Source organism: Linepithema humile, chromosome 1 (genome assembly GCF_040581485.1).
Source record: "Linepithema humile isolate Giens D197 chromosome 1, Lhum_UNIL_v1.0, whole genome shotgun sequence".
Lineage (NCBI taxonomy): Eukaryota > Metazoa > Arthropoda > Insecta > Hymenoptera > Formicidae > Linepithema > Linepithema humile.
In genome coordinates this window covers 34813764-34828203 of record NC_090128.1, presented here as the reverse complement: position 1 = coordinate 34828203, position 14440 = coordinate 34813764, and positions in this window count along the sequence as shown.

Sequence of the window (14440 nt, the reverse complement as noted above, 5' to 3'; positions counted from 1 at the left end):
TCGTAAATTCTTTCGCATACCTATCTCGAAACTCTCGCGTTTATCCTCGTGTGAGTATAGATATTGCATCAGAACCATAATTTGCGGTATCTCAGAGTCATTATCTTGTCGCTTTGTGCCGAACGAAAGATCTTTCGTAAGTGATAAATTGAGTGGCTATTTGCGAAATGGTACGAAGGAAACTTGCGGTTTAAAGGCAAAGTAATAATAAAGTGATCCCAAAGTGGTCATTTGAAAGACTTTGACTGAAGCCGAGGAGTTTGAGTAAAACCAATATAAGAATGTGAAAGCTCACTTTTTTCAAATATCGAAAAACAGCACTCCCCGATTATCTCATAAACGCCTCTCGCGTTGCTGGATCCTTGTATTTCCTCGCGGCGGACAGTGAATTGTAAACTGAATACACCGCCATCATTAATTATCGTCACAAGTGTTATCTGCTGCCGACGACGGAGCTGCCAGCGCGAGGGACAAAGGTGACAGGAAGAGAGGAGAGAGAGCGCGGGCAAAGAGAAGAAATCGCGCGGCCGCGACGACGAGGCAGCGGTCGGCAGCGGTTTAATTAAATTAACGCTTAGCGCGAGATTAACAAAGGTGCGAGGAGAGATCCGAGATGCATAATGAATAGCCGAGGAGTGTGACCTCTCCTCGGACCTATTCGAGATTCTTTGGGTGGTCCGTCGCCTCCGTCGCCATGTCCGCTCGGGCCTCGTTACCGACCCTGACGACACATTTTATTGCCAGTTTTCGTCCGGATGATTATTTAGCGCTTTACGAGGACCATAGACGGCCGCGATCCGGCTCCACTAAAGCACCGAAACATCCGGTCGTACGAATTCTCGATCCCCCTCCCGATCGCAGCGCACCGGCGAGCTTGAGATGTTTGTCGAGTGGAATTACGACAAGATTAATTCCATACGAATTCTTGCGTTCACAGAAATCAGGCGCTTTGTAATAAGAAGACGGTTTTTTTTTTTGAACTGCTGATTACAGCTGCCGCTGCGCTTCTTGTAGCACTTTTCGCCTATTATCGCGCCCTTCGTTCATCAAATCTTCCATTGTCGTCACTTTATTGTTTCAGTAGTGCTCGCAAGTGGTTACAAATTTAATAAATCCTACTTTAATGATGGGGCAAGGAGGGACGTTCGGTGTATCCGATGATAAAAGGACTAGATCCTTGAAAAGATAACGGACGTGTAATTAAATTCAACTTGATTTTATTGCCTCGGACAGGACCTCGTTTATGTGGCTTTTATGCCTTACGAGCAAATTCTGAAACTACGCCTTGATAGTGCCCTGAGATGAGTATTATACGTCAGCTACGGCGTTCTTCGACACTTTATCGCCGCAATTTCGACGTATGGCCACAAATCCCTTAGTTGAAAAGGTATTTGCCTTTATTTACGTCAACAGTAATGAATCGTCCGCAAGTAGTGATTGTTACTTCGCACGATATAGCAAATATATAAATAATTCATTCGCCAAGAGAGAAGTTTTATCGATTTTACCATTTGTTTATACAATACAGAATATACGTAAAATATTCATTCCTTGTATCATTGCATAATATATCGTTGAATTCCACTGAATTTTTAAAATGAATTAAGTCACGTCAATCACATATTAATTTAATGAAGTCCTTGTCGAATAAAAATACCTCATGTAACTTATTCAGTCGACCTCATCGAGACTCAATGTTCAACGTTCTTTTGTTTTTAATAGTAATCATGATTATTAATAATATTTAGAAGTAAATGCGCGATGAATTCAATTTTGACTATGCTGATTGTACTCGATACATGAAGGAATAATAATATGATACAGTAATAATGTGTGTGGCCATTATTCCTATCACTAACAATACGGTTTTTCCGGTAATCCAGTGGGCGTTTAATATCATATTCAAACCACGTACACAGATACCCGGAAACTGCCGAAAGTGAACATTAGCATGATCATGTATTATTTCATAGCGTCTGGGTGGCCGAAATCTTGACTAATTTTGTATTCAGTTTGATTCGTCCAATAATGAATCGCAGCTTCTGAAGATGAATACTTAGTCTGAAGATATCATCATTGTGTCTTGCCGCTTACACGAAAGTTAATTATTAAAGTGTTGCACGTGCCACGTTGAATGTGTCGCGTGGATCAGTGACGTAGTACGAAAATTTATACAAAAGACACCGAAACAATCGTGAATTAAAATAAATTCTTCCGTAAAATCTTACGTATAAAATTATTTATTCCGAAAACATTTGCGTATTACAACTATTGAAGTCTCACAATGCTTCCGCGCGAAATAAAATAATGACAATAAGAATTGAAAAATCAGGTTTTTGGTGATATAAAAAACCTTTGAGTGCATAAGAAAGTTTTATAAAGCTACGCCATTGGTTTCGACCATGCTTGACGGTAGGCACGTGGCTGCTCATCCTGTCACGTATAAAAGAATACATCATCAGTTTATTTTTCTTTCACTTCGCCTCTCTTTATGTGCCAGAACGCTATTGTTGCGTTCAGTACTATAGTCTACTAGGTACTAAATCGCTACACTGACGTTATTGTTATTGCCGCTCATTTCGTCACGCCGATTTTTCTTACCGCTTATACGAATCCTACGAAAATGATTCACCCGGAACCGAGTAGTGATGAATACAATCGGTGTTTCTTGTGTCACGTAGTTAACCTGCATCGGCCTCGATTATTCGACTTCGAAACATCAAGCCTCACCAGCATAACGCTCGTCGGGTCGGAGAATTACCAGGTAAGAAATGACGTTGGAAGGAATCCAACTTCCGGCTGTGAAATCGTATCTCCGCGTAAAGTTAAAAGCGACATTCCTTGCAGATCTAATCGTACGTAGATGGCGACATCTCGGCGACATCTAGCCACGAAACACGAGACAGGATGTACTCGTCACGAAAGGATACGCGCGTAGCAAGGGACACGGGAGAAATCAACGTATACAGTCACGCGGCTGTCCTTGATTCATTCAGACCCTTTTTATCTCGAGAATTCGTCCCGGAAAGGACGCTCGATTTCTTGGAAGGCGAGGGGGAGCTTCACCCCCGCCGGACATTCAGGAAGATATTTAGACCGGACCGTGAATGCTGATAGCGCGGAGAAGACGCTCGAACGGGCGCGGACGCATCAATGGGCTCCATTCAGCTCCGCTTCTGATGCTATCGTCGAGTGGTTTTCGAGGCCGGGACATCGATCTTGGTCCCCCTAATTATTTCCAAGATGGAGATTCGTGCGGTCTAAGTCCGGTTCGTACGGGGCTATTTTCGACTTTAAAGACGTACCTGCTGCTTCATCGGAGTATCTCGTCCGCGGTAGGAAGATAACTGCATAATGTCGTCACGCTCTAACGACAAACACGAAGATGATTTCGCATAGAATTACGGTGCGTATATTTCGCAAAGACTTATATACGGCTATTGTATATTTAAACGCTATATGCAGCGTGCCAATAAATTTCTTTCATACCTTATACAAGTTTATATTTGAAATTTATACCTAAATATTATTTCTAAATGCTCGAAAAGAATTATGAAACGATTAAATATGTCATCTTCTTGGAATTAAGAGATTATTGAGAAAAATGCCATAAAAAGTCGGCAATGGCGAGAGGTTAAAAGAGAGATAAGACGTCCAGCGAAGCCGCGCAGCAGTGATCGCGGCAAGGAGAGCAGGGAGAGGGATGGAGAAGAAGGCCTCGGGGATATCCGCGATGATGGAACGTGGCGGAGAACGCGGCGGTGGAACGCGATGCCCGTAGGCATGCCGGCCGTACTTTCGAGGGGGGCCCTTGGCGGGGGGTGGTGACAGCGGAGCCCACGGACCGCGGGGGGCCGCCTCGGAAGAACCAGGAATTTAACCACGAATGGCCACGCAACCAGCGGAGAGCCGTCACTTCCAGCGAGCCCGGGCATCCATTACCTCCTGGTGCCCTGCCAACCACCGCACCGCCACTCGTATCTTATATTAATATATTATTTACCTCGCTCCGTGCCGCTATAACTCGTTGCGCTTCGTCGTACTATCTCGCCGAGAGAAGAAGGAAGAGAGAGAGAGAGAGAGAGAGAGAGAGAGAGAGAGAGAGAAAGAGAGGGAGAAAGAGAAAGAGCGAAAGGACAAGGACAAGAAAGAGAGAGAAACGGGAAGAGAAAAGGACCCGGTAAGAATGACCGCGGTGTCACGTGCCTCGCATTGTTCTCATTACTCGACGACGAACGCGAAGCGAGAGATCGACGGTGATCTAGAACCTAGAGCACTCTCCGCTCGGGCGAAGTCGGACCGGATTCTAGGACGCGAGTCGCGCGAACGGCCTGCATATCGAGCTAGGCGGATCTCTCTCGCGTGTATGATAATTCTGTACCTTCTTCTTCCGCTTATAGAAAATATTTTAGTAAAGTTGAGCATGAACTGTATACGCAAAATACCCATATACTGTCGATTTCACTGGAAGTGTGTAAAATTTATTAATCTATACATTTTTATAATTTACATCAAACTGTAAAATATACCTATGGCGGTGACATCAACACTGTCCCTTTGCTGTCGCCAACTCGCTTTCTCGAAAGGCCATGAAGCCGACCATCCACCATGGGGACTCGACATTGATCGAAGTGTCATGAAAGTCATGACTCCGCGTTAAATTCAGATTAATGTTCCGCGTTGCACTTCGACGTCGCAACGTCAACGGCGGCGGCGGCGGCGGCGGCGGCGGCGGTGGCGGCAGCGCGCGCGTGCGATTCGCGTGACCGAATCCGAGCGTATCGTGGGTGCGACACGCGTGTGCCTAGATACGCGAGCGAGAACCCGGTCGTGTCGGCCGGTCATACGCGCGCGTTACGGTGATACAGCAGGGTTTATGATATCGCATACAGAGAGGTAGGCATGGGAGACTACAAGCATGGCGTGGCGTATTCATTTCCATGCCGGCCTCGTAAAGCTGACTTAATTTAATGTACCGTTCCACCTTCCTCTCTTCCTCTGTCTATCCTCCCACATTCCCCCTTCGCCCATGCGCCGCTCTCTCGGTTAGTAATAAAATCATAACGCCGCGCGCGGATTATCCGCAGCATCTTCTTCTGGTTTTGTACAGCCGCACCGTGATTCGGTAAATTTCTAAAAAAGCGGACGAAGAGAAAAAGATAGACAACTTTTACAAACCGCGAAAGAAAAGATTTATCACGCAAACGGGAATGTAAGTTATTTCAATTGAAAGTAACTCGTGTTTCTCGAGCGTCGGCGAATTAATAATACAGTATCTCCTTATTATTGCTATCTCATGTATACAGCGGTTGCAATAATTCATTAAAACGTGTTCGTAATCGCAAACGCGGTAAATCATATATCCCACATTCGATACGCGTTTCTTTTTTAGACAAAATTGCCGGACTACGTTAGGGTATCGAATTGTCACTACGAACGTAAACACAGCAGGTAGAAGCGCCGTCGGGGCTATCGGTATCAATAATGCCCTTCCTTCGACCACGGCCGAACCGCGGCGTTTTGTTTCGTGCCACCCAGAGTCTCCCCATACTTAGATATGTACGTTATATGCAGATACGCGTGCCAACTCGCGAACGTATAGCGCGACATCGTAGCAGCAGGACCCGCCGCACGGAGTCCCGCAGGGAGAGTAGAGGTGTACCCTTTTTCCCGACTCCTACGCGCCCGCGGGACTGTCCCTAATGTCTAATAAATGGCCCCCAATAAATTCATAAGCCGGCCGAAACATGCCCGCGAGATGCAGAACACACCGCCGATCCGCTCGCGCCGCTCGCTCTTTCGAACACATTAAAGTCAGCCCCGAAAGTGCGTTTTATATACGCTGGTAGTCTGATATCAAATGCAACATTGCGATGGTCTTCAACAGGAAGCTGTGGTATCTTTTGAATATAATCGCGAGAGAAATACAAAGACACAAGTAACAGCGACTTGTAAGATTTTTATAAAGGCAGTGCAATTCTTTTTATAATTTTTGCTGTTTATCGTAAACAATTTTGAAACGTATCTAAAAAGTATCAATTTATATGTATTTCACAGAAAAACGCAAATAATTATATAAAATATAATAATTTTTTGAATATCTTTGAAATGGTTAAAAAGAAGAGCTTGTTATATTTGATGTAATATTAATTATATGTGTTTGAGATATTTTTTATAGTAATACAATGTTATTTTCGTCATTGTCTTAGTTTTTAACAATTTTTTTTACATGAATAAATTTGCATATAACACGATGTTCCGCCGAATTTTATTTACACGCTCACTGCTATGATCGTATTCAAAGATGAGTGCAGAGTTAGTTGCAAACACAGAGAAGCATCGAGCTTGTTACTTCAGCTTCTTCGCCGTCGCTCTTTTACGGTAAAACTTTTGCACTCTCCGCGCATTAAGACAACGCGTCGCAGGGGAAGGCTCGTCGGAAAGCTTGGCTATATAAGTAATACACGTCCCCTGACGCCCTCGTTGTTGAAATTTTCGGCCAAACAGCGTAAGCAAGATTATTTGGGACAGTCTCTATACAGGACGAAGTATTATTACCCCAAGTTTCTGTCACGAACTAACTTTGTCCTGCAATATTTACCAGCAAGTAAAAGTTAAATGAGGTGGAAACCGGAATGACGACTCGAACTTTTATCTCGAACGAAAATATCAAAAAGTCTTTATTGCGCTATTTTGTTCAATAATTCGATCTGGAAACACATGCAGCGAGAGCATACTGAATATTTCAGTCATAAGAATCGTCGTAACGCTTATTAAAGTATTTGCATCGTTTCGCAGATATCGTAAACGGCGAATCGTCGGAAAAAATGTCATTTGATAACGCAATATCGTGCCGCGATTCTCGATACATCTCGCATACGCTCGAGACGTATCGTCGCAAAACTTCAAGTACTCGTACAAACTGTACAATATGTTTCGACAGTGACGGGGCACGTGTATATGTGTAGCATGCAGATACATCGTAACGTAGCAAAACTTGTCTGAACTTTGCTCGGGGAAAAGAGACGAGCTGCTCTCTCGGCGGCTGCTAGCGCCGGCTGTATTGCGCGAATATACGCGCCGGAAACTCCGCTTCGACGGAAACATAATGTCGCTCGCGAGCATGGAAACGGAGCGTAAGGCAGTTGGTAAGAAGAAATCGGAGGTGGTGCGCGTGTCGCGCGAAGGGTGAATCGGGGTGAACTGCGAGTTGACACTCAAGTTCAGTCAAATCTTCTCGCGTAAAAAGTACAAGTCTAGCTCGGTGTTTTTCAACTTTTTCTCGGGTAACAGAATACTTTTCAACAGTAAAAAAATTCGCGAAACATCTATGAACTATTGCTTGTAGCACATTTATTTGTTCATTATTAACTTGCTCACTTGTAATTTAAATAAATAATATAAATATGTAATTAAAATCCACAATTTTCTGAAAAAATTAAAATTATTACAAAAATTATAATAATTTTTTGAACGTAAATAAAAATTAGTAAACTAAATTTAAATAGGTCTTTACATACATTAAAGTATCTCAAGCTTTTTGATCTCTCGTTTGCCGTCACACTTTGTTATTATTCGCGTCGCGCTGCTTGAGCATTAATGCTTGAGTTATACGCCTACCTACATCGGAATAATTATTGCGGTACAAGGAGCGCGAGTGATCCTTTACCGTGATCCTTACCTCGCTTCTCCGCGCCGATGGTGATCTGCGAGCGACGAAAGGCATCGCCGCCGGAGACGGAGAGAAGGCACACAGCAAAGTCCGTCGGGATTTACATCTGATTTGCGATCACCGTAGAGCGGAGAACGAGCGCGACCAATGCAAATAATTTCGCTAATAACGCATAGTTAACGTTACACCAGCTACACGTTTGTGCAATACCGTTGATTCCTTTCGTTCTGTTTGCGTATTTACGTAGCAAGATAGGAACTGAGAGTTACGACGCTTAACGTCGCGCTCGCTTGCGAGGCTCAATTTGTGATATCCCACGTGGGATTTATTCTAATGCGAACGTAACGCATTACAAACTTTTTTCCGGGAATTCTCGTTTTGCCAACTAAACGTGGGAAATGTGTATGACTGTAATTCTTTCAGATTGCAAGTGGTGACACTCAATCGCGCCTCGATCGGTCTTTTCGCAACAAAATCGTCTCAATTGAAACAGTGGACACGAGATGGAAAAAATTGACGACTTCGTGTCTCTTAAGCGCTCTCGACACGAACGCCTATAATCACAATCACAAATGACCGCTTTAAAGTCTGCTACAATGTCGAGATCGCATCGTAGCATTACGCGGTAATGACCTAATGACACTTTGCACCTTTCGGCGGCTCCTCCGTCCGCTATAATTATTTGCGGCAGCATGGTAGTTTTCTGCACGTAATATTGCGATTTGTCGGTCGGCATTATTGCGCTCGTGTGCGCAACCTGTGGCGGAATATCACAATATACCTCCGTGCCAATAAATTCTTAAATTAATTTCCAAGCACGGGTTTCCTTTTCTTAAAGCATGTCGATAAGGAACGGTGTCTACCGTGTATCATAATCATGGAGGTAAACACCTTGATTAATATCTGCATCGCTGATGATAAATGAATAACAAGCTAGAAGTATTACATTTTGTCACATCTCGTAGTACGCCGCGCATGCTTGCGACATGTTCGGTACCGGCGATATATCGTGGAATTCCGATCGGTTAATTTGGTGCGATTATTTAAAATCTCGCTTAATATGCGCGCAAATTCCATCTTCTTTTCTCTATGCGTTGCAGTGCGTACAATGTGAGAATCAAACGTGTCGGCGAAGCGAGAGTCATTGCTCATTAACGTGGCGATATCGTCGAATCTCAGTTGCGGTAATCTCAACGTGTACTCATAGTAATTTATTGCTGATAAGGCGTCAGAGAAGGTGGCATTTATCGCTAAAGGCATAATGGCCGCTTTGGCATTTATTATCAGAGAAATGGCAACCTACGGCGAGCTTGATTTACGATTAAATTCTATGATATATTTTTATATCTATGTACGAACACGCGGCTGTCGACACCTAGCGCGGAACTATTTCGTCGAGTGCCCGTGAATAATCGCACTTCATCGTTATGCAGTACAAATCGCTAATTAAATTAGACGGAATGTGGAAAGGACGGAAAAAAGATTTATAAAGCGAATTTTTCCGCGTAACATTTATCGCGCGGCATGATGTATGGCGTAGATAAGCGGAATATGCAATCTCAAAACAAGCTATTTAAACCATGTTCCCGTCTGTAGTAATTTATTGCAATTACGCTCATTTGCATCAAAAAACGTCGCAACTCTAAACGCACATTGCTAACAAAAATCGTTCAAATTCTTTTCTAAACTTTTGCTATTCGCTTAATAATCGTTTATCATTTCACGATTAATTAACATTATTGCTTTTAAAAAAATAGTTGTCGGTGAAACAATTGAAATCGTGTCTTTGTATGCGCAAATTCGATGCAACCGATGCTTGCACCGCGGCGCGCTCATACCACCGACATCCATATTGCCAGCGTTTCTGGTTGCAATCGCAGCCGTCATAAAGCCGCAATCACCACTCGGTGCAAGCGTTGCATCTCATAAAAACGCTTAGTTCCTGCAAGTAGTAGATGGCAGCAGCGCACTGCGCTGTGTGGAATTAAAAAGAGCGACCGAGAGAGGGAAGGAGGCTGCGTCGCGAACGGAAAAGAGAAAGGATCACGGATAGACGAAGGGGTTGAGAGGGAAAGAGAAGAGCGTGAGAGAGGACGGTGAGGAGGCGACATGAGAGCGAAAAGAGACAGACGAGACGAGAGAGAAAATAAGAGGGAGAAGAAAGGAGAGAAAGAGAGAGAAAGAGAGAAACGCATCACTGTGGTAGGGGAAATCAGCGGATCGAAAAAAGATCGACGAAGATGGAATAAACAAACGAGAGGAGGACGCGCGGAAGAAGGACGGAGGATGTTAATGCGTGCGTGCGTTACGGTGGTGTGCGTTTAATCTCCTTCGCGACACGGAGGTGGGCCGATGGGAGTCCAGTCCGCGCCTCTTAGGAGGGAGATGACTCGGCTGCCTTAATGATTCCGGAGGAAAATAATGAAACATGACCAGGTATCAGAAAGGGGCGTTACTTCGGCGCACAGGGCCAAAGGAGGAGGAGAAGAAAGAAGGGGGTGGGAGGGGAAGGGGGAGAGTTTCTCTCCCTTTTCCTGCGCGTCGTTGATATAAGGACCAGGATACGGCGTCTCGTCGGGTAAGGAAGGTAGGAGGCACTAATGAGGTACGCGAGGGTGCGCGAGGAAGAAGAGGACATGGAGAACCACGGCCAAGAAGAGAGAGGAAAGTAAGGAGAGTGGGAGCGAGAATAGGCAAGAGAAAGAGAGTAGGAGAGCGAGATAGGGAGAAGGATGTGGCTCTGGACCACTGATCATCAGCGGGGATTGGCCTATAGGCCCGACCGCCGGCGCGACCTGGTTGGACGAACGGACCCCTTCGGTGCACCAAGTGAGAAAAACTCACCTGCGAGAGACCATGCCTCCACGGCGGCTGGGAGTGGTGAAGCTATCATGGGGTAGCGTGATCATGGGGGTACCAACGGTGCACTGCTGGACTCGTTACCAACACTCACTCGCTTCCACGCTGCTGATCTACCGCGATTCTCCGGCGGGCGTGATTACGTGAATATCGACGCGCTCAAACGTCACTAATTTATTCACTAATTTATTTAAATATATTTTACTAAAAGAAAAAAAAATATATATATATATATTTAAGTTTATTTCAAATTTTAGTTTAATTCGATTTACCATATGCGGTTTAGCTGCGATATAAGTATTTATAAATTTATTAGCGAAAAAAGATAAGTGTAGAATGGTGGTATCCTATAATTACAAGGTGGATATAGAATATCGTATGCATCTGCTTAACGATGAGTATTAGACGACACCGAGGAAACAATATTGCGATAAAGATTTTAAAATCCGCTTTATGAATATGTATGTTCAATTTAAAACACAAGATTACCGCGATTCCGAGATATATCGCGCGTCGAATTTTGTTATGAAGCTTTCTCAAGAGAACGCAATCGATAGAATCGGTCTCTCAACATCACGTTGCGTATGAATATGAAAATAAGTCTTTCGTCGCTTCTAACACGTCCGCGACTACAGTTTACAACAGGAAACGATAGTTACTTTGTTATCAGACGGATGCAAACTCGCGCAATTATCCGTAATTACCGTTTAATAGCGGGAACGATAGTGGGCACCTGCCTGTCAGAACCTGTATGCCATCTGATGCATCGATAGACCGCACAATGAACGCGTTTAATTGCTTCGGATATTTGGTAAGATCGCAGAGATATCGTCGGCGTGTTGTGGAAGTAGTTTCATCGCGTATTCATCACCTTCCGTGAAGTATACTTTGCATATAATGCAAATCACGTCTTAATCACGTCCATTCAAAAGACGAGCGATTTCTCGGTCCTCGCCGAACAACATAATAGAAGAAGAAAAATTATGCTAAGATTCTTTACATTGATAAATAAATAATAATATATAAGATGGAAAGGAAGCAAAATGTTTTATCAATTAAATTTTAATTAAAATTGCTTTAGTCGAAAAAATAATGATTAGAGTTACAATAAATGATCAAGCTACTTCACAGAACTGAAAAAAAAAACAAGCAAGAAAACTTGGAACATTGCAAGTCCATTAGCGCACGTTAACGTGCTTAGGATGTAAGAGTGAAAACACATGTATCGTTTTACCATAATAGAAATTCACACGGCACTTTCCGAATTAAGAGCAGCGTTTTTTCTGGTAACGGTAATAATTGCGGGAAAAACTACGGTTCTATCAATGTCAACTTCATAGCGAACGAAACGTATATATTACTCAGGTAAGCACTAATTCCTTCACATGACAGCATACACGTTTTTAGATAAGAGTTTATGTTTGATAATTAGTTTATGCATAACTCGTGTTTGAAGGAGGTTTATCATTCCCCTTAATCACCGGTTGCAATAATCGAGTCGTCGTTTATACAACCGAGGTCTGCAATATTACTTGAAACGCATTTTCGTTTACAACATTCTTAATGGTGCAAGAAAAAGCGTAAAAAAATTTTTAAACTTGACATTTTTAAACCAAGCAGCATGACTTAATATGCAAAATATACACCGTATGTATAATGATGGAGAACGAGAGACAGTCATTAGCCGATGACTCGCTCTGCTCGATGAAACATTCATACTTGATTGACATACCCGCGTAAATTCGTTGATCGCTCTTTCAATCACAATCCATCAGCTGAGTGGATTAAACAAATTCGAAAGAAAATCGTACCTGTCTATGATGAATGATGAATTGCTATTTCGATCCTGTCGCGTATACACCCGGCGCTTTACGCTCAGATACGAAGTATCTTCGTGATAAAGTTGCGTCGTTGCGAATTATAACTTACGAATTATAGCCTGCAACAAAAAAATTAAAAAAGAATTAGAATTACATTTAAACGCGAGAGAAAAATAATACAGCATAAAATTCCGATCAATATGTTTTAGCAAATTAACGCAAGTTTCTGTAAAACTGTCGTCTTTTTCGTTCCGCGATGTATCGTCCCTCCATTCGTTTTTCAATTGAAAAACGAAAGTCGACACTTTGACGGCTTTACGAATCGGTTGATCGACTTTTCAACGGACGATCGTTCGGGCGGCTTCTTCAGATCGTCCGCAGGATTGGCCGGCTCACACAAAGCAAGCTGAGCGACGAGGGGACCGCCGAGAGAGGGTTGGAAATCTCGCGCTTCATTTAATTAATGAATGGCGGCGGTGTTTTTCCCTTCTTTTTGTAGGAGAACCGCCGCTCTCATCTAAACGTAGTTCTCTTTAGGGTCCTCACACAGCTACGAGTGCGCGTCACGTATTCATCACACGGATCTAACTATGGTGCTTTTTATGGGTCTCTCACAAGCACACATACGCACATGCAACAGCGGCATACATGACTGAATACAGTCTCATAGGTGGATCTCTAGCTACATTTACCGCGGCAAAATCTTTCATGTTGCCGCGCAACAAGGTGGATCTCCAGAATCCTTCTCGAAGATCGGCCATGATGACGTCGGCCATAGATATCTCGGAACATCGGCCATTAATGTCAAAAACTTTTCGGTTGCTATCTTTTTACTTTGCAGTAACACTTGCAGTTTCGACTTGCAAGGATCGCGATACAAAAAATGTATCGCATTTATAAATAATGTAAATTGATTAAATGATCTGTTTTTTAATATTCAAAGAAAATTGACAGATGTACTTGTATTCGTATATGTATACAGTTGTTTATAGTTTTAATTGCATGTAATTAAAATTTTTAATTAATAATTTTGATATTTTAGTACTTAAAATATAATTTGAATTCTTTATCGCTTTAATTTTTACATCTGATCCGATGAATTAGGTAATGTAATTAGTGACTGCGAGTATTGGAATGTATCTCCGACATGTTTGCCCGTTCCAGATTTCACGATTATCGCGGATACGTCGACAAAGTGTCGGCCGAAATTCTTTGAAGATATTGCGTATCTGTCTACTCGATGTTTGATCTGTTTCGAAACATGGACGAGCACTCCGTTCGCTGGCGATAACGGCCAATGATCGTTGATACTTCGAGCGATTATAATGCCTGTCATTCGTCGTGAGTGGATTGATCTTATCGAAGGTTACACATATATATATGTGTATATACATACGTGATTTGTGAAATAAATATCGATGATAATGTCGTCATTATTGCTTTCATCTAATTGTAAGTATATAAAAATATATTATTATATTATATAATATAATTCGTAAAATAATTTATAACATATTAATATATCGCTGGTATACCACTCTGGAGAATAATAGAATTATCTAAATTTAGACACGATCCAAGACGTCTGATCTAAATAAGCGCCTAATTAGAATACAGAGAACCGAATCTTAACGCTGACACTTTGCATTGTCCGTAATGCACGTTTGTATACGTATCCTTACAATAGCACGGAAGTATCGCGGTTCACCCTGTCGCAGCGGAGGCAGGTTTACCCGTGAGTGGCGTATTAATTATACCGCGGCTCCTTATAATGTAATTTATGGGGGGCGCGAGAGAGAGTAGGAGGGTGGAAGCGCGAGGGGAGCGTTATCAATTCCGCGAGATTAATCACTTAAGTTTATACTGGCCTCTCCTATCCACTTTACTTTGTAAGTAGTACTCCTCGCCTTGCTTCCACGGCTTCTCCCGTGTCTCAACACCATCAGTACCGCTCTTGATTTATGAGGTGGAGCGCGCGTGGTGGGTCTGCTCAGTGTGCTATTACACTAGACGAGCGGTCTTAATAAAAGTTTATCCGGAGAGTCATTGTCGGCCGGGAAAACCTTGTGTTAACCACCGTTTCATTACA